Source organism: Triticum urartu, chromosome 6, assembly GCF_003073215.2.
Source record: "Triticum urartu cultivar G1812 chromosome 6, Tu2.1, whole genome shotgun sequence".
Classification (NCBI taxonomy): domain Eukaryota; kingdom Viridiplantae; phylum Streptophyta; class Magnoliopsida; order Poales; family Poaceae; genus Triticum; species Triticum urartu.
The window spans coordinates 478,805,033-478,831,151 of NC_053027.1; the positions used below are offsets into that span (position 1 = coordinate 478,805,033).

A 26,119-nucleotide genomic window follows, 5' to 3' on the forward strand; every position below is an offset into this window, starting at 1 on the left:
AGTGCGTCTAAGGCGGATGGTAACAGGAGGCAGGGGACACCATGTTTACCCAGGTTCGGGCCCTCTTGATGGAGGTAATACCCTACGTCTTGCTTGATTGATATTGATGATATGAGTATTACAAGAGTTGATCTACCACGAGATCGTAGAGGCTAAACCCTAGAAGCTAGCCTATGGTATGATTGTTGTTGTCCTACGGACAAAACCCTCCGGTTTATATAGACACCGAAGGGGGCTAGGGTTACATAGAGTCAGTTACAAGGGAGGAGATCTACATATCCGTATTGCCAAGCTTGCCTTCCACGCCAAGGAGAGTCCCACCCGGATACAGGACGAAGTCTTCAATCTTGTATCTTCATAGTCCAATAGTCCAGCCAAAGGATATAGTCCGGCTGTGCGGAGACCCCCTAATCCAGGACTCCCTCACCCGTGTACCCTCAAGAACGCTTTGCTTATTATAAAAGACCATTTTGGCCTGTCCTTTGCCTCAAAAGGATTGGGCTACCTTGCTGCACTTTCATTACTATTATCATTACTTGCTCGTTACAAAATATCTTGCTATCAAACTACTATGTTACTTACAATTTCAGCAATTGCACACACTACCTTGCTAAAACCACTTGTCATTTCCTTCTGGTCCTCATTGGGTTCGACACTCTTACTTATCGGAAAGAGCTACAATTGATCCCCTATACTTGTGGGTCATCAGCATAGAGTGGGACTAATGCCCTTTAGATCATCAAGAGTATATCCAATAGCGGCACGGTGCGTCCTTAGAGTTTTCAATAATTTCTTTTCTTCATGCTCTGAAATGTTAGCACTAATAATAACAGGATATATCTTCTTTTCATCAAGATAAGCATATTTCATAGTATCAGGTTATTGTTTAAGATCAAACACGTGATCACCCTTGGGTGGAGGAGGATCTCCGAGGATTTCAACAGGCAAATTGTGTTCCAGAATAGGCCCTTGATTAAAGAATACTTCATCTATTTCCCTTCTTTCATTCATAAACATATCATTTTCATGGTCTAGCAAATATTGTTCTAAAGGATCGGCTGGAGGCACAGTAATAGAGGCAAGACCAATAATTTCATCCTTACCAAGAAATTCTTTATCATGGTGTTGTCTATGAAATTTAGAGAAATTACAATCATGAGACATATCCCCTAAACCAACAGTAACAATATCTTTCTCGCAGTCTATCTTAGCATTAACAGTATTCAAGAAAGGTCAACCAAATATAATGGGACAAAATTATCTTGTGGAAACCAAGAACAAGAAAATAAGTAGGGTATTTAATTTTCCCACACAATACTTCAACATCTCTAACCATCCCAATTGGTGAAATAGTATCTCTATTGGCAAGCTTAATAGTAACATCAATATATTCTATGCCAGTAGGTGCAATATCATTCATAATTTCTTCATACAAGGAATAAGGAATTGCACTCACACTAGCACCCACATCACATAAGCCATGATAACAATGATCTCCAATTTTAATAGAAACAACAGGCATGCCAACAACAGGTCTATGTTTATCTTTCATATCAGGTTTAGCAATTCCAGCAGCTTCATCATAGAAATAAATAACATGCCCATCAATATTATCGACTAAGAGATCTTTAACCATAGCAATACTAGGTTCAACTTTAATTTGTTCAGGGGGTGTAGGTGTTCTAGTATAACTCTTACAAACCATAGTTGAAGCTTTAGCATGATCCTTTATTCTAACAGGAAAAGGTGGTTTCTCAATATAAGCAGTAGGAACAATAGGATCAATATTATAAGTAATAGTCTCTTCTTCAACTTTAGTAGGTTCTACTACTTTAACTTCAATGGGAGGATGAATACCACTTCTCCTTAGGGAGATCAACATGAGTAGCAAAAGATTCACAAAAAGAAGCTACTATCTCAGAGTCAAGTCCATATTTAGTGCTAAAATCACGAAAAGCATCAGTATCCATAAAAGATTTAACACAATCAAACTTGAGGTTTATACCTGACTCCTTACCTTCATCGAGTTCCCAATCTTCAGAGTTGCGTTTAATTCTTTCCAATAAATCCCATACGAATTCGATATCCTTATTCATATAGGAACCAGTACAAGAAGTATCGAGCATGGATCGATCATTATGAGAAAGTCGAGCATAAATTTTTTGAATAATAATTTCTTTTGAGAGCTCATGATTGGGGCATGTATATAACATTGACTTAAGCCTCCCCCAAGCTTGAGCGATACTTTCTCCTTCACGAGGCCACAAATTATATATTTAATTCCGATCACGATGAACCAAATGCATAGGATAAAACTTCTGATGAAATTCCAATTTCAATCAGTTGTAGTTCCATGATCCAATATCATCACATAGCCTATACCATGATTGAAAGATAAAGGGAATACCTTCTTCTTGACAACATCCTCGGGCATACCTACAAGCTTATATTGTCAAAGGAATAGCTAGCAACTACGAAAGAAGGATTAAGGAACCATAGCATAAAACATATGGATCCAAATCAGCCCCTTATGAAGCAACGCATAAACTAGGGTTTAAGCTTCTGTCACTCTAGCAACCCATCATCTACTTATTACTTCCCAATGCCTTCCTCTAGGCCCAAATAATGGTGAAGTGTCATGTAGTCGACCTTCACATAACACCACACTACAAGAAATATGTCAACTTATGACCACCACTATTGGTCACTGAATGGTCACAAATTTCCATTTATGACCTTTTTGTGACCAAAAACATAAGGTCAAAAGCTGGGCGTCGTAAACTGACTATAGCGACCTTTCTTCTGGAATGGTCGCAAACGTTTATGACCAAAATATGTCCATTGTGGAGTTTTGGTCACTAGCACCCTCTCCAGGCCACGTAGGCATCCAGCGTGGCAAGCTGATGTGGCACAAGATTCAGCCCGGTCCAATTCAGTTTTCTACATGGGCCTAGCCCAACAATTCGGCCTTTTTTATATTTTTTTTCTTGATTAATTTTGGTCAACTACATGGGCCAGGCCCAATGTTGTAGCCTTTTTTATTGTTGGCCCGTGGCCTTTTATTATTTATTGCTTTTCTTTGTTCAGCCATTATATATTCAAGCTGGTCCCACTAGTCAGATGGGTCCCACTTGTCATGATCATCTCTCAAATTGGTCCCACATGTCAAAAATGTACAAAATTGACAGATTATTTTCATAAGTGGACCCATTGGTCAAGTTTCCATTTCACAACTTTTCAGATCATATAAATAATCAAAAAGAATCATCAAATATACCACTAAATAAATCTATTACAATCTTTACAACACATATATGCTACAATATGCTACTCTTCACTAAGTAGAACTTGACGGCTTCACACTTCACGGCTTCACACTTGCTTCATACTTCACGGCTTCACACTTGAGCATCTGTAAAAGAGGAACAACCACAAATTTAAATCTCAATTGCAGTATATGCAGAAGCAGTTCAAAGTTGAAACAACATCAATTAAACACATGCGCACAGAAACATAGGAGTCAAAATGCAGTATAGGACCAGGACAAGGAAACTCCTGTTATCAAATCAACACACAGCTTGTAGCAAAACTGCACAGAAACATGTGGATATCTCATGTGAGCATCATGCTGTGGTTTTATTAAACAATGATATAGCAACAGAATACAATATCTTCAATGCAAACCAGCAATAGAATTGCTCCTGCTAGCTGCTGTTGCTGCCACAAAACGCATGACACATTAGTTGCAGTACAAGCTATGGATCAGAAGTAGCTGGTTACACTAATCATGAAATATCAGTGGGAATCCAAACGATTTTCTTCATCACCCGGAATCATGCAGTTCAACCCAACAGAACACAATGAGCAATAAGGTTCATAACCAATGAAGGAATGCATGTACAGTCAGTCTAAAGCAGTAAAAATGTGCAAATGTACTTCAGGAGATGGCGTGACCCGTCGATTTTCTTCATCACCCAGGTAATGCACATCTCATCAGCCAGCAGAACACAAAAAAGAGGATACGAAAATTACTGCTAAGAGGTTTGCAAAAAATCAAAGGAAAGTATTTGCTCAATAATAAAGGAATACTCCCTCTGTAAACTAATATAAGAGTGTTTAGATCACTAGTTTAGTATTCTAAACACTCTTATATTAGTTTACGGAGGGAGTACATATATAGTCCAAGAGATGGCATGATCCGTCAGAAGTATCTGGTTGTAATAATCATGAAAATCAGTGGGAATCCGAACAATTTTCTTCATCACCCAGATCATGCACATCTCAGCCAGCAGAACATCACAAGTAACATATGTAAAACAATGATTCTGAGCATGAGCAAACAATGATTCTGAGCATGAGCAAACAATGATTCTATTAGAGTACCAACAAATCAGACTGAACTTTCATGGAATGATTAGTATAACTAGACCCATTTTAGTTTAGCATTACATAAAAGACTAGTAGAAGTCGCACAAGCAACTATTGAGCACTGAAGAAACAGGACAGGGAAACAACATACCCTGATGGTGCCCAGGCTGCAGCCTCAGAACCCTGCAAAACCACAAGCGACGTTAACATCAAACACACATATAATACGCACCATGTTATGAAATGGACATATAAGACGCACATATAAGACGTTAACATCAAATTCACAGTTTAGAAAATTAGTATCTTCTTTGCAAAGGTGAAATGAGATGACTGAACTTGATTTGGCTTTTTAGCTTCCATAATTTCTACTAGCAGCAGATGTTATGAAAAGGACTTACTGAATTATCTAAATCAAGGAAAGAAATTTGCAACTAGCTTCAGACCATCTATTACACAGACTGAGAAATCTATTTCCATCCAACTACTTTTACTTTTCTACAAGACTACAACAGTTTTAGACAACTCCAAAGTCCTAAATTTGTTCACAGGTTATTCAACACAAGTAAATTTGTTCACAGGTTATCTACAAGATTAGAACAGTTTCAGACACCTCACACTAACAGTTTCAGATTTCAACAGATTCAGACAACTGTTTTTCAGACTTGGAACAATTTCAGTAAACTGTTCTTCAGACCACAATAGTTTCAGTAAACTATAGCAAAGTCTGAATGTCGTGGAAAACAAATGATTTCACTAACCAAGGGTCCTGGTCAGGAAGACGACGATCTCGAGGGTCCCGCCATAGCCACCGTCGGGGCAGGTCGACGACGAGCGGGGTGAGCTGAGCTCGCTAAGCAGGTCGACTACTACTATAGAAAATATGCCCTCGCTAAGCTGAGATCTCAATCAACAGAGGCAAGAAGTCGACCAAACCAAACCAAACCAACCAGGGCATTGTTCTTGACGCTGAGCATGAGAATGGAGAGGGGCCCCATGCTGAACTCCTCCTCCTCCTTCTTCCCCTGCTGCCAACAAAACAAAGACAGAACCAATGACCGTGTCAGTAAGCTGCTGTGGCGGATGAGAACACTGTCGAGGGAGAAGAGGGGCGGAGGAAAGCAGCAGTGCTAATCTAGTTTGAAGAACAATGCCAGCAACTCAACATGGCCTCCTACTTATTGGTAGGCAAAGGATGGTAAGCAATGATGCAGAGAATGGCCAGGTAATTAAGGGGCAACGTGATTGTGCCCAGCAGCGGTAGATGGTGGTCTACTATTTGTTTGACAGCATTATTAATAGGTGTTTCGTGCTGTCTTCTCAGGCAACAACAGTCAGGTACAAGTACACCTAGCAACAGAGCTGCCAAGGACGGATGGACAATGCATATCATCTGTCAAGAAAGATCTACCCACCTAACTGAAAATTGTACAGTAGTATGTGACTGGAATGAAAGGAGAAAAAAGGAATTCCAGGTCCTTTTTCTGGAAACAAAATAATTTACCAGACGCATGCATACACGGGCCAGGGAAGAAAATGATGCAGTGAATTAGTCTGACAGATAGAGAGAAAGAACAGGGAAGGGGATTGTACTACTCACCAGGATGTCCTCTTGGAAGATGCCGTAGCTGTGGGGCGCCTCCATGGTGAACTCCATGCTGTTCCTCGGAGCATCAAACCCTGCAATTGAGCCCAATGAGAATTGGTTAAACTTTCTGCAACACACTGGACTTGGATCGTTCTAAAAAACCCAGCGGAAGCTACTAATCGAGCGAGAAGAGGGGCTCACCGGTGTGCCCTTGCTTGGCGGCGACGTGGAAGGCATCGAGGTCGAGGCGGGAGCGGAGCTTGGCAGCCTCGAGGTCATAGAGCGGGAGGAGGAGGCGCACGGCCTCGGCGTCCGCCGGGACGTAGAGCGCGGACTCCTCGGCGCCGGCCAGGAGGCGGCGCACGGCCTCGGCGTCCGTGGATTGGAGGGCCGCGAAGAGCGCCTGGTGGGAGAGCGGCGGGAGATCCATCGTCGAGCGGGCGGCCAACCAGAGAGCCGGCGCGGAGCTGACCAAACGGAACCCTAGCGCGTCGGTCGACCTTCTCGACTCGATCTAGGGCATAGGGTAGGGAAAGATGGTGAGGGGAGGGAGGGACGAGGTCGGCGGCGGTGGTGAGGAGGGCTGCGAGGTCGGCGGTGGGTGGGAGCGGCGGGGAGAGAACTAGATCAGGGAAAGGAGGCTGGGGAGAGGACTGGATCGAGGGAGGAGGTGGCGACAGCTGCGAGGAGAGGAGGGGTGCGATGGGGGGGAGTCGATGGGATCCAGAGCTCGGTCGCCATGGCTGCGCCGCGGGCTAGAGTTTCGGGCGCTTGGGAGGCATGGGGATTTGGGCTCCTCGCCGTCGACGACCATGGTGCGGGGGCGGCGGTGGCGGCTAGGGTTTGGCGAGCGGGTGCGGGTGCAGGAGAGTGGGGGCGTGGGGGCTAGGGTTGGAACGGTGGGGAGTGGGGGTTGCGTGGCTGAGGGGGGTAGAGGGCTACGTGGGTGAGAGCGTGAGGGGATGAGGTCCACCGTTGGATCCCGGAGCATCCGACGGTGTCGGATGCATGATCCACGTGATATGCCTATAGACCAATCAGAACGCAACAAACAATTTGAAGACTTTATGACCTTTTAAATAGGTCACGAAAAAATCATTTTCCATTTTTTTAGTGCTCAAAATGAGTTCTTTTTTGTAAAAGACCTACCAAATATTTGTTCACATGATATTCTTTATATTTGTTCAAAATGAGTTCTTTATACTCTGCAAAAGTTTACATCTTGGAATAGTAAACAGTATCGACAAAGGGATTTTTTATATTCTTTGCACAAAAAATCATTTTCCATTTTTCGAGTGCCCCAAATGAGGTTTTTTTGTGAAGGACCTACCAAATAATTGTTGCAAAATTGGACCAAATCAATTTTATAAAATACTAGGACATATATAATGCACAATTGACAAAATGGTTGGGTGAAAAAAGTTTTTATCTACCTCTGGTGAAAAAGACAAATTGCCGTCGATTTAGATGGAAACGGGTCAAATTTGAACGGTAGCTGCCTCATAGTTTGCTCTTTATTTTTCCCAAAAATCATTTCTTGGTACATAAGTATATATTTAATCATAGAAACACCAAAAAAGTTCCAAGATTCAACCACTAGCTAGGAACGGTCAAGCCCGCCGTTTTGACCGCATTTTGAAACGGGCATAAGAAATTCAAAAAAAATCAAAAAATTGGAAAACCTTCGCATTGTGTCATTATATGTGACCAAGTTTTCAGGAAAAATAATAAACTTGTAATACGGTAATTATTTTAAAAAAGTGTTCTCAGAAATGAGCTATCATGCGTGAAGATTCATGGCTTTCAAGCCAAATGATCAATCTTATGGCCACATTCATGGCATAGTTTGTTCAAATGATCTCATATTGTGCACAAGGGTGCATCTTGGAATTCCAAACAATGTTTCCTAAGGAAGTTTTCATTTTCTTTGCACGGAAAATTCATTTTTCATTTTCCGAGTGCCCAAAAGGAGGGTTTTTTGTGAAGGACAAATCATTTTTATAAAATACTAGGCCATATATAATGAACAATTGACAAAATGGTTGGGTGAAAAAAGTTTTGATCTACCTCTGGTGAAAAAGACAAATTGCCGTCGATTCAGGTGGAAACGGGTCAAATTTGAACTGTAGCTGCCTCACAGTTTGCTCTTTATTTTTTCCAAAAATAATTTCTAGGTACATAAGTATCTATTTAATCATAGAAACACCAAAAAAATTCCAAGATTCAACCACTAGCTAGGAACGGTCAAGCCCGCCGTTTTGACCGCATTTTGAAACGGGCATAAAAAATTCAAAAAAAATCAAAAAATTGGAAAACCTTTCGCATTGTGTCATTATATGTGACCAAGTTTTCAAGAAAAATAATAAACTTGTAATACGGTAATTATTTTAAAAAAGTGTTCTCAGAAATGAGCTATCATGCGTGAAGATTCATGGCTTTCAAGCCAAATGATCAATCTTATGGCCACATGCATGGCATAGTTTGTTCAAATGATCTCATATTGTGCACGAGGGTGCATCTTGGAATTCCAAACAATGTTTCCTAAGGAAGTTTTCATTTTCTTTGCACGGAAAATTCATTTTTCATTTTCCGAGTGCCCAAAAGGAGGGTTTTTTGTGAAGGAACTACCAAATAATTGTTGCAAAATTGGACCAAATCATTTTTATAAAATACTAGGCCATATATAATGCACAATTGACAAAATGGTTGGGTGAAAAAAGTTTTGATCTACCTCTGGTGAAAAAGACAAATTGTCGTCGATTTAGTTGGAAGCGGGTCAAATTTGAACTGTAGCTGCCTCGTAGTTTGCTCTTTATTTTTTCCAAAAATCATTTCTAGGTACATAAGTATATATTTAATCAGAGAAACATCAAAAAAAATTCAAGATTCAACCACTAGCTAGGAACGGTCAAGCCCGCCGTTTGACCGCGTTTTGAAACGGGCATAAAAAATTCAAAAAAATCAAAAAATTGGAAAACCTTCGCATTGCGTCATTAGATGTGACCAAGTTACCAGGAAAAATAATAAACTTGTAATACGGTAATTATTTTAGAAAAGTGTTCTCATAAATGAGCTATCATGTGTGAAGATTCATGGATTTCAACCCAAACGCTCAATCTCATGGTCACATTCATGGCATATTTTGTTCAAATGATCTCATATTGTGCACAATCGTGCATCTTGGAATTCCAAACAATGTTGCCTAAGGGAGTTTTCATTTTCTTTGCACGGAAAATACATTTTCCATTTACCGAGTGCCCGAAATGAGGTTTTTTTGTGAAGGACCTACCATATATTTGTTGCAAAATTGGACCAAATCATTTTTATAAAATATTAGGACATATTTAATGCACAATTGACAAAATGGTTGGGTGTAAAAAGTTTTGATCCTCCTCTAGTGAAAAAGACAAATTTCCGTCGATTCAGATGGAAGCGGGTCAAATTTGAACTGCAGCTGCCTCATAGTTTGCTATTTATTTTTTCCAAAAATCATTTCTAGTTACATAAGTACCTATTTAATTAGAGAAACATCAAAAAAATCCCAAGATTCAACCACTAGCTAGGAACGGTCATTCTCGCCGTTTTGACCGCATTTTGAAACTTGCATAAAAAATTCAAAAAAAATCAAAAAATTGGGAAACCTTCGCATTGTGTCATTATTTGTGGCCAAGTTCCCAGGAAAAATAACAAACTTGTAATATGGCAATTATTTTAAAAAAGTGTTCTCAGAAACGAGCTATCACGTGTGGAGATCAATGGCTTTCAAGCCAAATGATCAATCTTATGGCCACATTCATGGCATAGTTTGTTCAAATGATCTCATATTGTGCACAAGGGTGCATATTGGAATGGCAAACAATGTTGCCTAAGGAAGTTTTCATTTTCGTTGGACGAAAAAACCATTTTCCATTTTTCGAGTGCCCGAAAGGAGGTTTTTTTGTGAAGGAACTACCAAATAATTGTTGCAAAATTGGACCAAATTATTTTTATAAAATACTAGGCCATATTTAATGCACAATTGACAAAATGGTTGGGTGTAAAATTTTTTGATCCACCTCTCATGAAAAAGACAAATTTCCGCCGATTCAGTTGGAAGCGGGTCAAATTTGAACTGCAGCTGCCTCATAGTTTGCTATTTATTTTTTCCAAAAATCATTTCTAGTTACATAAGGACCTATTTAATCATAAATACATTGTTTGGTGGCGATACGTCGAGGTTTGGGCGGTGGCCGAGGGCCCCAACTCTAGAGCGCGTAAACTCGCATGCCCGTCGCGTGGTCACCGCGTGACCGTAATGTTGCCATGTGTTCTGGGCGGCCTAGGAATGTCTAGTGGGTTGGGCACTCCCCAGGTTGGTGCTAGGAAGAAAATTACAACATAAGATTCTCACGAGGAGACCGATCGATGCTCAAACATGAATTAGCAGTCAAGTGTTTGATTTGCGGTACGGGAAATGCACATGGCCAATGGGCGTGAGTTTTGGCTGAGGATGATCATCTACTAAGGAGAATGTCTTCACAAATTTTTAGCTCAAAAGGAGGATCCTAGGTGGTACTTGCTTTGCAAAGTACCACGCTGGACAAAAATATGAATGTTGAAGCTGGGCTCAAAATAATGAATGGAGTGAGCTGAAATTTTGTAGAGGTTGGTTATTTGGGCATAGGAAAGCATTGTAGAAAATTGATACCATTTGGACATGCCAAAGTAGTAGTTCCTTCACAATGCTCTTCTATGGACAAAAACTTGGGAAAACTAGTGAGAGAGATTGGATGAATGAAATGAGCTCAAAATTGGTGTAGGTAAGTTACTTTGGTATGGTCATGCGCTGGTCAATTTTCAGATCATTTGGGTAAGCCTAGCTAGTACTTACTTCACAAAGCTTCTCTCGAGGTAGAAACTTTGGAAATTTCCCGAGAAAGATTTACTAGGAAAATTGAGCTGAATATTACCATGTGGCAATTATTTGGGTATGGAAGAGTGCCCGAAAAGTTTTAGGGTAATAGGAGGGGTCTATATAACACTTGCTTTGCAACGTGCCAATTTGGCCATAAAATATAAATTTAACCTGGGCTCACATAGATGATTTGACTGAGCTGCAATTTGGAGGAGGGTGATAATTTGGGCATATGAAGGAACTGTATACATTTCATGTCATTTAGAGATATAAAAAAGGTACTTCCTTCACAATGCTTCTAGGTGGACAAAAACTTTGAAAATTTGCCGAGGAAGATTTGCTAGGCAAATGGAGCTGAATTTTGTCATGCGGTAATGATTTGGATAGGAAAGAGTGCCCAAAAATTCCGAGGGCAATCAAGAATATATAAATAGCACTTCCTTCATAAAGTGTTGTTGTGAACAGAATAGGAAAATGAATATTGTTGAATTAGTTTTGAACTAGGAAAGGAAGGATTTTTACATATTTGATGAAGATATGCCCCAAAGAATTTATGAGATTTTTTTGGGAATTTTGGGAATGATAGAAATATAGGTTGCTTCACAACCTAGGGCAAAAACTGCCACATGGACATGACACATAGGCAAAACTGATGAGATGGCGCCTAGTCATCACAACCCACCACAATCTACAAGGCTATATCTATATTGGTCATTAACAACTAGAAATAAGGCAGCGGACTAGCACTGTTTGCTTTGTGACCATTTCGTGTAAGGAAATTACGACCTTTCTGACCAAAATGGTCGCAATGGTTTAGGGTTTGGAGCCCCCTGAAGAGCTTTTGACCAATTGGTCTAAAATGGTCATAAATTTATGACCAATTCTTCGAGTGTCACTGACAGAAGGTCATAAATTGACATATTTCTTGTAGTGCCACTAGAGGAGAGACAACATACATCTCATCAAAATATCGAACGAATACCAAATTCACACGATTACTTATAACAAGACTTCTCCCATGTCCTCAGGAACAAACGTAACTACTCACAAAGCATATTCATAATCAAGATCATAGGAGTATTAATTATCATTAAGGATCTGAAAATATAATCTTCCACCGGATAAACCAACTAGCATCAACTACAAGGAGTAATCAACACTACTAGCAACCCACATGTACCAATATGAGGTTTTGAGATAGAGATCGGATACAAGAGATGAACTAGGGTTTGAGAGGAGATGGTGCTAGTGAAGATGTTGATGGATATTGACCCCCCCTATCGATGAGAGGATCATTGGTGACGACGATGGCTTCGATTTCCCCCTCCAGGAGGGATGTTTCCCCGGCAGAACAGCCCTGCTGAAGCCCTAGATTGGTTCTGCCCAAGTTCCGCCTCGAGACGGTGGTGCTTCGTCCCGAAAGCTTCTTTCTTATTTTTTTCTAGTCAAAACACACCATATAGCAGAATATGGGCATCGGAAGCCTACTAGGGGGCCCACAAGGACGGGGGCACGCCTAGGGGGTAGGGCGTGCCCTCCACCCTTGTGGCTGGCTGGTGGCCCCCTCTGGTGCTTTCTTCGCCCAATATTTTTTATATATTCCAAAAATATTTTCCTTGAAGTTTCCAAACTTTTGGAGTTGTGCAGAATAGGTCTCTAATATTTGCTCCTTTTCCAGTCCAGAATTCCAGCTGCCAGCATTCTCCCTCTTCATGTAAACCTTATAAAATAAGAGAGAAAAGGCATGAGGATTGTGATATAATGTGTAATAACATCCCATAATGCAATAAATATTGATATAAAAGCATGATACAAAATGGACGTATCAACGACCACGAGAGCGGGATGGTCTGGAGGCCCTAAGCGGGCTAGTAGATCTGCTTAGCATGGAACTGGCAGGCCTCACAAGATCTTACCAACTCAGTGGCATCATTTAGCGCTGTGGGCCATTAGAATCCACCGCAGAATGCCTTGCCCACGAGGGTGCACGATGAGGAGTGATGCCCGCAGTCCCCGCCATGTATGTTGGCCAATAGCTCGCATCCCTGCTCCTTGGAGATGCATCCTAGAGAAACATCATTCGGGCGCCTATGGTAGAGCTCACCATCCTGGATGCAGTACGCAGTGACCTGGTGGGCCACACCTTCTTTGGCAAGGCGCCCCAGAACAGGTATGCATATAACTCCTCGGACCAACACCCCTCCTTAGGCTCAAGCGCAAGGAGAAGGCGGGCTCCCGCTGGGGCGCCCGAGGGGGGGCCGAGGGGAGATCCTCTTGAGGCGATGCTAGTCCCACAGCGGGGGGAGCTGCTGACGGCTTGAAGAGCCGCTCCTCAAAGACGCCAGGCTCCTAAGGTTGATGCCGGGACGCCCTCTTGGCGATGTCGTCCGCCTCCTTGTTCGTGCCACGTGGCACGTGCTGGAATTCCAAGCCTAAGAATCGTTTCTCAATTTTGCATACCTCCTCAAGGTATGCTTCCATGTGCTCGTCCTTTGGCTTGTATGCCTTGTTGGAGAAGTTGACCAGGAGCTGGGAGTCACCCCTGATGGTGAGGCGCCTCACCCCCAGAGCCCCACAGCCTTGAGGCCAACGATTAGGCCCTCGTATTCCATGATGTTGTTGGAGAACTTCTCGCCATGCTGGAAGCAGAGCTGCACAACATAGTAGAGCTTGTCCTGGGTGGGCGAGATGAGTATGGCTCCAACCCCCGCGCCCTGCACTTTTTATTTGCATCTTTTATTTTGCGTTTATTCGAGATCTATTTATCCAATCTATCACAATTTTAACCCGTCAACTTGAGAGTTTCTGGCGCCGTTACCCATAGAGGGATTGACAACCCCTCATAAGCGTCGGGTTGTAAGTATTTTTTCTTTGTGTGCAGGTACCGTTTACATAGTGTTGCTTAGTTCTCCTGCTGGATTGATAATCTTGGTTTCATAACTGAGGAAAATACCTACCGTAGTTGTACTACATCATCCTATCCTCTTTGGGGAAATACCGACGTAGTTCAAGCAACATCAAAAGGATTTTCTGGCGCCGTTGCCGGGGAGATATCATCAACATCTATTAGGTTCCCTAATCAAAAATCTCATCTCCTTGAAATTTACATTATTTGCCATTTGCCTCTCGTTTTCATCTCCCCCACTTCACCAAAATTTGCCATTTTATTCGCCCTCTTTTTCGTTCGTCGTTTTCTCATCAGATCTGTTTTTGTTTGCAATCTTGCTTGCTTTGTCGTTATGGCCTGCTCTTCCTCAATTGCATATACTCCTAGAATGAGGTTCTTAACTTTAAACAAAGTGGAGGGAAGAATGTAAAAGATGCTTGATATAGAATTTGCGATGCTCATAATAGATCTATTCATAACCAATCTATCGCCGTTCTTCTTCGTAGTTTTTATGTGGGCATTACCACTTGGTATAGATTCGTCCTTGATACGATTATCGGTGGGATTTTCTTGATGTGTCCATCTTTGGATGCTTTTAATGCTATGGGAAATCTAGTGGATTCACCACCTATCATTGTTAATGACACCAATTTGACTCTCGAGCATGTTATGCAAAGATTAGATGATATTGAAAAGAAGATGATTACTGAGGAACAAATTGAAAATTTGGATAAAATAATTCATAATCTTGCTAATAAATTTGGGTCAAAAGCGGGAGAGGTTTTTAAGCTACTAAAGGAATCAATGAAATAATTGAAGAAAGCTCCTCTCGGATTGATAAGTTGGAAGAAATTTTTAGTAACTTAAGCTCCATTTTTTCTTTCATTAAAACTATTAAGAAAACTCCCGGAAGAATTTGCAAGTTTACTCAAGCCACTAAGAACAAGGGTGCCACTTCTAATAACAACAAGGAAGATCTTAAAATGATTAGTATACACCCCGATTTTGTTGAAGTGATAAAAGATCCTACTTGCAAGGATGAATTTTTCAATCTCGTTCCTAGGAGTATTGTTATTGAAAATTTATATGCTAAATCTTTGAATAATATTGGTTGTGTGACTAAGGAATTGGAAAACAAAGATGACAATACTTTAATCTATGCATCATGCCTAGCTAGGGGCATAAAACAATAGTGCTTGTTGGGAGGCAACCCAATGAATAAAATTTATTTTTGCCTTTTTCTTTCTATTCTTGAGTGTTTGCACAATTATGCTACTGTTATGATTGTGTTTTTGTGTTTTTTGTGTTTTAGTTAGTGTTTGTGCCAAGTAAAGCCTTTAGGATCATGTTGCGTGATAGTTGATTTGATCTTGTTGAAAAACAGAAACTTTGTGTGCCAGTAACAAAATTGTTTAAAATCACAGAAGCGTGATAAAATTCTGGATTTTTTACATAATATTTATATACAAATTTCTAACAGTGTCCTAATGTTTCAGAATTTTTGGAGTTATAGAAGTATACTAACTTTTCATATCAAGGTTGTTAGAATCGTGATTTTGAATCGGATCGGAGCTTCGATGGTAGGATCGCAAATCCTAGAATCTTCACTATCAAGATCGTAGAAACGTAGATTCTAAGAACTAAAATCGTAGAATCAGAGGGGCCATCTTGGATCATAAACTCATAGAATCGTATTACAGAATCGCGATTCTGACAACCTTGTTTCATATTACTATAGACTATTCTATTTTTGATAGATTCTATTTTCTTTGCATTGTGTGTTTATTTTGATTAATCTATGGTTTGTATTGGAGGGTATAAGTCATGGTAAAGTTAGAATACATTAGATATAATGCAAAAATAAAATATGAATGGGTTTCAAAACAGTTCTTAGAGTAGTTATTTGCTTTATTATACTAACGGATCTCATGAAGGTTTTGTTGAGTTTTGTGTGATTGAAGTTTTGGGTGAGATCACGATGGATGAAGGAATAAGGAGAGAAAAGAGCCTAAGCTTGGGGATGCCCCATGGTACCCCAAGTTATTATTCAAGGAGAACCAAGCAATTAAGCATGGGGATGACCCGGAAGGCATCCCCTCTTTCTTCTAACGACCATAGGTATTTTACTTGGAGCTATATTTTTATTCGTCACATATCATGAGTTTTACTTGGAGCGTCTTGTATTATATGAGTCTTTGCTTGTTTTTCTTTTTAGTTTCTATCATCTATCCTTGCTGGACACACCTATTTGAGAGATCCAAAATTATGCTATGATTTGCTAGAATTGCTCTATATGCTTCACTTAAATTTTTTGAGCTATGGAATTGCTTTATTGCTTCACTTATATATTTTTGAGCATGGTGTGCTTTAATATTTTTGAAGAAATGTTCTCATGCTTCACTTAGATTTATTTGAGAGTTGTAAATTTTTGAAGAAATTCTCTCATTCTTCACTTATACTATTTTGAGAGGAGAATTTTTTTATGCTCATGTTCTTAACTTAAATTTGTTTAAGCTTATCAAAAGCAGCGTATGAAATTAGTCCCAAGGTTATAGATATTCAAGAGGGATATAATAAAAACTTTCATGAAGATCATTGTACAAAATAAACTTGATTCTTTGTAATAGTTTTGAGATATGATGATAGTGATATGTGAGTCATGTTGGTGAGTAATTATGATTTAGTAAGAATATTGGTGTTAAGGTTTGTGATTCCCTATGCAAGCACGAAAGTTAATAGTTATGAAATGAAATTACATCCTACTTATGGAGCATTATTCAGTGTTAGTTATGCTTAATGCCACTTATGTGATTTTTCATTTCTTGGTTGATTGCTTCTCAATGTATTTGCTAGCTTCCACTTGTACTAAGTAGGAATACTACTTGTGCATCCAAAATCCTTAAACCCAGTTTTGACATATGAGTCCACCATGCCTACCTATATGTGGTATTCCCGTGCTGTTCTAAGCAAATTTGTATGTGCCACCTCTAATTTTCAAAATAAATTTCCTTTTTGTGTGCTCGTACCGCTCACGAAGCGGCAGGGGGTGGCTAATATTTTCCATGCTAGATATGTTATTCTCAAGATGAGTGTTTATTCACTTGTCATTGCACGAGAGTACGACATTAATAGGGATGCCTAGTCCCGAAATGAAAAGAAATTTACTTTATGTTGACCAACAATAAATTCCTTGGAAAATGTTGGTATGGAAGGCACCCATGGATACGGTTAGCCATGGATTGTGAAAGAATGGTGGAAAAAGGAATAAACTTTATTTTCTGTTTGGGAACCGCCTATGATATATCTAGCATGGAAAGTGTTGGGAATTACTCGGTCATTTTCGTTGACGGGAAAATTATGCCTCTCAAAAAAATTATCTCTCAATTTTTTTGCTTTGAGCTCTGGCACCTCTACAAATCCCTACTTCCCTCTGCGAAGGGCATTTGTATTTACTTTATGCAATTTTTATTTTTACTTGAGTGTCCATCTTCTCTTATAAAGCACCAACTAGGGAGCACTATGATCATACTTGAGAATTGGATGTAGCTAATTTGCGAGTGTGTTTCATGAATGGATCAATGATTGAGCATGTTGAGCTATGGATGACTTTCTTTAGTGTTGATATTTTGAAAGATATGGTTGCTTGTTGATATGCTTGAGTATTGAAATCTTCATGTCAAAACTAGACTATTGCTTTGAACCATATAAAAGTCCAAATGTCCATGCTACAAAAGAAAAGAATATGTGATGAACATGTTAGGCAACATTCCACATCAATTTTTTTTTATCATTTACCTACTCGAGGACGAGTAGGAATTAAGCTTCGGAATGCTGATACGTCTCCAACGTCTCTATAAAATTTTATTGTCCGTGCTGTTATATTATCATTCTTGGATGTTTTACAATTATTTTATAGCAACTTTATATCATTTTTGGAACTAACTTATTGACATAGTGCCAAGTTCCAGTTGCTGTTTTTGCTTGTTTTTACATCGCAGGAAATCAATACCAAACGGAGTCCAAACACAGCGAAACTTTTTGGAGAATTTTTCTGGACCAGAAGACACCAGATGGGCCAAAGAAGTACCAGAGGGGGCTCCGTGGGGAGCACAACCCACCATAGCGCGCCTAGGGGCCCAGGTGTGCCCAGGTGAGTTGTGCCCACCTCGGTGGCCTCTCGCACCACCTCTTCGCCCTATAAATACCCAAATATTCCAGAAATCCTAGGGGAGTCGACGAATCACAATTCCAGCCGCCGCAAGTTCCAGAACCACGATATCCAATCTTGACACCACCACAGAGGGGTTCATCATCCTCATTGGCGCCTCTCCGATGATGCGTGAGTAGTGCATCATAGACCTACGGGTCCATAGTCAGTAGCTAGATGACTTCGTCTCTCTCTTTTGATTCTCAATACAATGGTCCCTTGGAGATCTATTTGATGTAACTCTTTTTTTCCGGTGTGTTTGTTGGGATCCGATGAACTTTGAGTTTATGATCAGATCTATATCCATGAATATTATTTGAGTCTTCTTTTGATCTCTTATATGCATGATTATTTATAGCCTCGTATTTCTTCTTCAAATCTTTGGTTTAATTAGGCCAACTAGATCGATTTTTCTTGCCATGAGAAGAGGTGCTTTGAGATGGGTTCGATCATGCTGTGTTCTTTCCCAGTGACAGAAGGGGCAACAAGACACACATGTATCATTATTATTAAGGATAACAAGATGGAGCTATTCCTACATGAATAGATCTCATCTACATCATGTCATCATTCTTATTGCAAGATCTATTCATATAGTAATATACCCCATCTTGTTATCCTTAATAGCAACGATCAATATGTGTCTTGCTGCCCCTTCTGTCACTAGAAAAGAATATAGCATGATCAAACCCATCACAAAGCACCTATTCCCATGGCAAGAAAAATCAATCTAGTCGACCTAACAAAACCAAAGATTCAAAGAAGAAATACCAGGCTATAAGTAATCATGCATGTAAAAGATCAAAACTCAAATAACATTCATGGATAAAATAGATCTGATCATAAACTCAAAGTTCATCGGATCCCAACAAACACACCACAAAAAGAGTTACATCAAATAGATCTCCAAGAGACCATTGTATTAAGAATCAAAAGAGAGAAGAAGCCAACTAGATACTGCCTACGGACCCATAGGTCTACAATGAACTACTCACGCATCATCGGAGAGGCACCAATGAGGATGATGAACCCCTCTATGATGGTGTCAAGATTGGATCTCGTGGCTCTGGAACTTGCGGCGGCTGGAATTGTGTTTCATCGACCGCCCTAGTGTTTCTGGAATATTTAGGAATTTATAGGGCGAAGAGGCGGTGCGAGAGGCCACCGAGGTGGGCACAACCCACCAGGGCACGCCAGGGCCTCCAGAGGCGCCCAGGTGGGTTGTGCCCCCTCGGGGCACCCCTCTAGTACTTCTTTGACCCATCTTGTGTCTTCTGGTCCAGAAAAATCTCCAAAAAGTTTCACTGCTTTTGGACTCCGTTTGGTATTGATTTTCTACGAAGTAAAAAACAAGCAAAAAAAATCAACTGGCACTGGCCACTATGTCAATAGGTTAGTCCCAAAAAATGATATAAAGTTGCTATAAAATGATTGTAAAACATCCAAGAATGATAATATAACAGCATGGAACCATAAAAAAATTATAGATACGTTGGACACATATCACTATTCTGTGGTACACCATTTACGATGCGTACGACACCACAAATAGTTCATGATTGTAAAGCATGTACAATAAGGCGACTATCACAAACATTTAGTTTGGTCACACCATTTGTGATATTGTCTAACATCACATACGCTGTGTGCATGGTCGCATACATTTTCTCTCTGTAAACCGTGTCAGATTATGATGTATATCACACACGTTGTGCTTTACAGGTCGTGTGTGCCGTAATGACCTACATAGCATATTTCCCCCTAATTTAATTGCTGCAATTTAAAATTGTACAAAATTTGAATTTTAAAGTAGGCAATAACTTTACTCATATCCATTAGGTTCAACAACCAATGCACTATTCAATTCACACGTACATATGTTCAAGAGTTACATAAAAATAATTAGATAAGCACCAAATAAAGAATGATGAAGCAGCATTGTATACATCTTTGTCCTATCCTGTGACACCCCAAGACCGGAGCTTCAGATGCCTTCCAGGGTTTCCGAGATTCGTTGTGTGATTTGTTTTTGCTTGTTGCATTCATCATTGCATCATGTCATCATGTCTTTTACCTTTCCAACTGAACTAAATAAACCGTATGGATCTTCGATCCATTTAAATTGAGGGAACTCACATGGTGGTTTCTCTTTAAAACATACCCTCCTGATATTTAAGGAGATATTATAAAATATTCCATTGTTTTGGAATCACCCATGAACCCACTTGCATATTAAATCCCTTGGCCTTTTCTTCTTCAAGTTTGGACTCTCTAGCCTTGCCAATAATTCTTTTACCATTTTCCGGAGCTCTACCAAAATTCTCAACATTTTTGGATACTCCTAAAACCTCGTCCTAGTTCAAACCCATTTGAATTCTTATCGTTTGATCTTGGCCATTTCTATTTTCTTGGAACCAGCGCATTTTTGCGAGTCCGGGAAGATTACCCCCGTGCCCAAACTCTTTATCTAACCTTTCTTTTCTTCCCTTTTTCTTTCTCTTTATTTTTTTTGTTTTTGAAAGAGTAAGAGAGAGAGAAGGAGCCCAACAGCCAGCAGGCCTCCTGGCCTTTTTCCTCTCCCCACCTATTTGGCCTAAGGACCAGCCGCCGGCCTCCCTAGGTGTAGCCCTCCCTCTCTACTGGGCCGGCCTCCCAAGGCCCACTCCCCCATCTAACCCTAGGCCTCACCTCTCCCTGCGCCGCCACGAGAACCCACGCTCGACACTCTCCTCTCACCCGTGACCTTTTCTCCCTCTCGATCTCTCCCTCACTCGCTACCTCTCCTTCCCCTGCTCCGACCACCATGGCACGTCTGGCCGCTCCCCGCCAGCGCCCAAGCCTTCCCCTCTGCTCCCTCAGCCATGGCGCTCCGCCGCCCCTTGTCTTGTTCGCGCCAGCAACCAACAGCAGGTGGCTGCTCCGCGCCGTCCTCTCCGCCATGGCCGTAGCGCCTCCTCTGCCATCCCCCTGCTCTAAACGCTAGGGCGGTCGCCCGATGCCCGTCGTTCTCGCTCCACTGAAGCAGGCCAGCGCCTCCGCTATCGCCATGACGACCGTGCCACCAGACCCGCTGAAGCTGTTGCCTTGCCTCAGCGACCTCCTCCAGTCGCGCGCCCCTGCTGCCTTCTCCTCCTCGCTGCTGGTTCCACCCGCGCCGGAATACGCGAGCAGCCACAGTTCAACCCCGACGCCCGCCATGGCCCTCCTCGCGCTGCTGCTCCTTGGCTTCGTCCTCTGTCACGACCATCTCCTCCCCCAACGCCCTTGCGGAGGCTGTTGGTGCAAGACCACCATGACACCATCTCCGGAGCCCAAGTCCGAGGACTAACACGTTCGGGTAACTCATCAAGTACACCTTCGTCGAGACTGATGGTTGGACAAGCACCGTTTGCGTGGATTACGTCAAGTACCATGACGACCGTCGAGACCGCCAAGTTCCACTACCGATGAATGTTTTGGGATCGCCAAGTCAAACTACAACGCGAAGACCATGTACAACTACTGATCCCGTGGATATCAACAAGTACCCCATCGGCAAGACCGACGCCCGAACAATCACACCGACTCTGTGGATTTCGGCAAGACCATGGACGACCGACGCATAGTACCACTACGTTTTCCATGTACATCTATGCTAGACCGAACCGATAAGTCCGAAGAAGCAAGTACCACTCCGAACCATGTATGGCACCGTCACCGAAGACCCGTGTAACGCAAGCGTCAAGTTCAACTACCGTCGCGTGAACCACTACTTCTACTACTGTGAACCACTACTTCCACTACATCGCGAGAACGTCTCCTTCCTCTACGAACCGATCCGCTTCGAAACGCCCGCTTCGAAGGTATAACCGCCGAGAACGATCGTCCGAGAACGAATGCATGTATTGTATGAGATGCCCATGTTTGCACCATGGTCGAATCGCTGCTTGCTCGGTCCTCCTCGTTTGCCGCTAACCCGTGGGAACTCGGTAACCGGGATCACCCCACCATCTTTTGCTCGCTCCCGCCACACTACCTTTTGCACCGGTATCTCCGTGAGCTACCAGAACTGATATGTTGTCGTGGCACCATTTTCGGATTCGTTGCCGTGGCACCCCTTTCGTTTCCGCCACGATGACTAATGCTTCATAAAATGCTCTTATCAACATTTTCATAAATATTGCATAAAACTTGCAATGTCATCCGCATCATGATAATAACATTTAAAATGTTTAAAATTGTTCTTGCATTAAACTGCTAATGCACATGAGGGTATACCGGAATTGTTGTTTGATGTTTCCGGCCTCATTTAAAATGCCTAACTGTGTATTCTACTCATGTTTCACCTCTTGCCATGTTAAGAACACTTAATTTTGTTGGGTACATAAACGAGATCGAACTAAATAACTTGAATGTGGTGTTCCGTCAATATGAAACTTGTTGCATATTGAATTCCACTTAATTTGTAGTATTGTTTGTTGCACTTTGCCATGCCATGCCTCGTTAAACCAGACATGCATCATACTTGGTTCTGCATCATGCCATGCTTATGTGATGGTTGTTTACTATGTTGCATGCTTCATTCCGGTTTACTTCTCTCGTTAGCTTCGGTTTTGTTCCGGAGTTGTGAGGATTCGTTCGACTTTGTCCGTTGTCTTCTTCATGGACTCGTTCTTCTTCCTTGCAGGATCTCAGGCAAGATGACCATACCCTCGAAATCACTTCTATCTTTGCTTGCTAGTTGTTCGCTCTATTGCTTTGCCGCGATACCTACCACTTGCTATATCATGCCTCCCTTTTTGCCATGTCAAGCCTCTAACCCACCTTTCCTAGCAAACCGTTGTTTGGCTATGTTACCGCTTTTGCTCAGCCCCTCTTATAGCGTTGTTAGTTGCAGGTGAAGCTGAAGTTTGTTCCATGTTGGAACATGGATATTTTTGGGGATATCATTACTATCTCTTATTTAATTAATGCATCTATATACTTGGTAAAGGGTGGAAGGCTCGGCCTTATGCCTGGTGTTTTGTTCCAATCTTGCCGCCCTAGTTTCCGTCATACCGGTGTTATGTTCCTTGATTTAGCGTTCCTTACGCGGTTGGGTGCTATGGGAACCCCTTGACAGTTCGCTTTGAATAAAACTCCTCCAGCAAGGCCCAACCTTGGTTTACATTTTCCTAACAACCTTTCACCTTCCATTGGGTTCTGCAGACCCGAGGGTCATCTTTATTTTAACCCCCGGGCCAGTGCTTCTCTAAGTGTTGGTCCAAACTAGAGCCCCTTGCAGTGCCACCTCGGGGAAACTTGAGGACTGGTTTTAGTTGTACGGATTTCTCATCCGGTGTTGCCCTGAGAACGAGATATGTGCAGCTCCTATCGGGATGTCGGCACATCGGGTGGCTTTGCTGGTCTTGTTTTACCATTGTCGAAATGTCTTGTAACCGGGATTCCGAGTCTGATCGAGTCTTCCTGGGAGAAGGAATATCCTTCGTTGACCATGAGAGCTTGTGATGGGCTAAGTTGGGGCACCCCTGCAGAGTTTTGAACTTTCAAAAGTCGTGCCCGCGGTTATGGGCAAATGGGAATTTGTTAATATCCAATTGTAGAGAACTTGACACTTAACTTAATTAAAATGCATCAACCGCGTGTGTAGCCATGATGGTCTCTTTCCGGCGGAGTCCGGGAAGTGAACACGGTTTTGGCGTTATGTTTGTGCGTAAGTAGTTTCAGGATCACTTCTTGATCACTTCTAGCTTCTTGACCGTTGTGTTGCTTCTCTTCTTGCTCTTATTTGCGTATGTTAGCCACCATATCTGCTTAGTGCTTGCTGCAGCTCCACCTCACTACCCTTTCCTACCCATAAGCTTAAATAGTCTTGATCTCGCGGGTCTGAGATTGCTGAGTCCTCCTGGCTCACAGATACTTCCAAACAATTGCAGGTGCCGATGATACCAGTGTAGGTGACACAACCGAGCTCAAGTGGGAGATCGAAGAAGATCTTGTTAGTTGTGTTGTTTCGTTTCCAGTTGATCAGTAATGGAGCCCAGTTGGGACGATCGGGGATCTAGCAATTGGGGTTGTCTTCTTTTGTTATGGTTCCGTAGTCGGACCTTGATTGTATTCTGGATGATGTATGTTTAACTTGTATTTGTGTGAAGTGGCGATTGTAAGCCAACTCTTTATCCCTTTCTTATTCAGTACATGGGATTCTGTGAAGATTACCCCTCTTGGGACAAACCTACCATGCGGCTATGCCTCTAAGTTGTGCCCCGACATGTGGGAGATATAGTCGCATTGTGGGTGTTACAAGTTGGTAATCAGAGCCTTCCCCGACTTAGGAGCCCCTGCTTGATCAAATCGCTGACGTTGTTTAGTCTAGAAGAGAATGTTTTGAGTCTTAGGATTATATATATCGGAGAGTAGGATTCTTGTTACTCCTCAGTCCCTTCGTCGCTCTGGTGAGGCCTCCTGACGTAGAGTTTTGACTCTTCTCTCCTCAAATTTTACGAATTTTTTTAGGATCACGTGGGTGTCTTGGAATCGTTCCGATAGTCTTGTGACGAGAACATTGTTCTTGCTGCCTCCTGGCATTTAGGGGTTGTGGCAGTGTCCCAGGGAGTTGAGCTCCGAGGTGTTGTCGTCACAATTTTATCGTTGCAGTTCTGGAATACCTGAGTTCGCCGACATCGAAAATCTCTTTTATGCAGTTGTTGGTGAGATAACCTCGATGCCACCCAGTACTGGGGCGGGAGTTCGCGAGTATTGCCATAACTCGTATAATGGGTGCTTTTCGAAGGTTGAGGTAAACGATTTCCGAAGGTTTCTTGGTTATGTGTTGAAGGATGGATACAGCTGGATGTAGGATTTGCTAGTTTTTGGTGACATATTATGCTTCCCCTGTACCCCCAACACCTGATTGCATAACCGGAAAGTTTCGGGAGTTTTATAAGTGGGAATTCAAGTATCTCATAGGATTTCTTTCCGACAGACACATGATACGATATGGGGTCTATCATATGTTTGTTTTCGGCTTATTCTGCAAGCCAATCCTTTGTTTTGTTTTTAAGTTGTGGTATTCGAGTTGCTTCAATGTCAAGTGTTGATTCCATACCTTTTCCTAAGCAGTGTTCTCATATTTCTATGTGAATACCAATCCTTCTTGATCATCGAGGTTGTCATGTTAATTCTTTCCAACCGGTGTGATTCTCTTCAAGATGATCCTATCATTTTTCAACATTCGCAAGATCACCTCTCGGTTTTTCCCAATGTTGTTCGTTTCATCTGTCCCCAAGTTGCTTTTATTTTCCCTCCCACCCACCCCTTTTTCTTCAAGGTCTCGGAGTTCTTAATCAAGTATCCTTTTATTGATGGGAAGTCTCTCCATTCTTTTTCGTCAATGTTCTTATCTGGTGATTCTCATGAAGATGCTCTACAAGTTTATCATTCTTCATTCTTTTCTTCTATGGTGGATTCAATTCAAGCTTTGTCGATCATATCTTTTCCTTGTTTCAAATGCTTTCTCATGCCGGAGAACCTATTAATCGTTCATCTCTCTCTATTCATATCTGAAGTGCCGAAGATATCTCAGAAGATTCAAGTTTCCATTCTCAATTCGCTCAAGTTCTTTTGAGGATGTTATCTCATTCAAGCCATTTAATTCAACCGGTGCAATCTCCCTTTCAAGTAATCGTTCGAAGGTGTTTCTTTTGAGTGGGCCTTAACCCACAGGTCTTTTCCCAGGATCTTACCTGACTCTTCTAACTTTTCTGGAGTTATTCTCAAATTCATTTCAAAGTTTGATGTAAGAATGAATTGTCATCAGTCATATGTATTTCTCCAAGATCGGTCAAATTCTTTTCATCATTGGCTCAACCTCTTTGCTTTTGATTCTCCCAAAGTGTCTAAACAATTCATGGTGGTGTTTCTCGTCGTCATTCTCGGATTTGAAGACCGAAGAAGATTTTTTTTCTCTCTCAATCTTGCTCCATTTTCTTCAAGATTCATGGTTCTAGCTTGTTGCCATCCTCTCATAATTGTTTTCGATTGGGAGAATTCTTTTCACCCATCTGGAGCAATTCAGGAGTCTTTTCAGTTTGATTCTCCGGAGCACATCATCTCAGAATTATTCTCAGCTTTCAGCTATTGTTCTTCAAATTTTACCGGTGCATCATTCAAGTATTCTCTAATAAGTTCGCGATC

The 26,119-nt window shown here is 41.6% G+C and overlaps 2 pseudogenes; both read right to left on the minus strand.

Annotated features, from left to right (window-relative positions):
- Positions 1-3,757: 3,757 nt before the first annotated feature.
- Positions 3,758-3,833, minus strand: LOC125517744 (annotated as a pseudogene).
- A 363-nt stretch (positions 3,834-4,196) lies between these two features.
- Positions 4,197-4,271, minus strand: LOC125517741 (annotated as a pseudogene).
- Between the last annotated feature and the right edge of the window lie 21,848 nt (positions 4,272-26,119).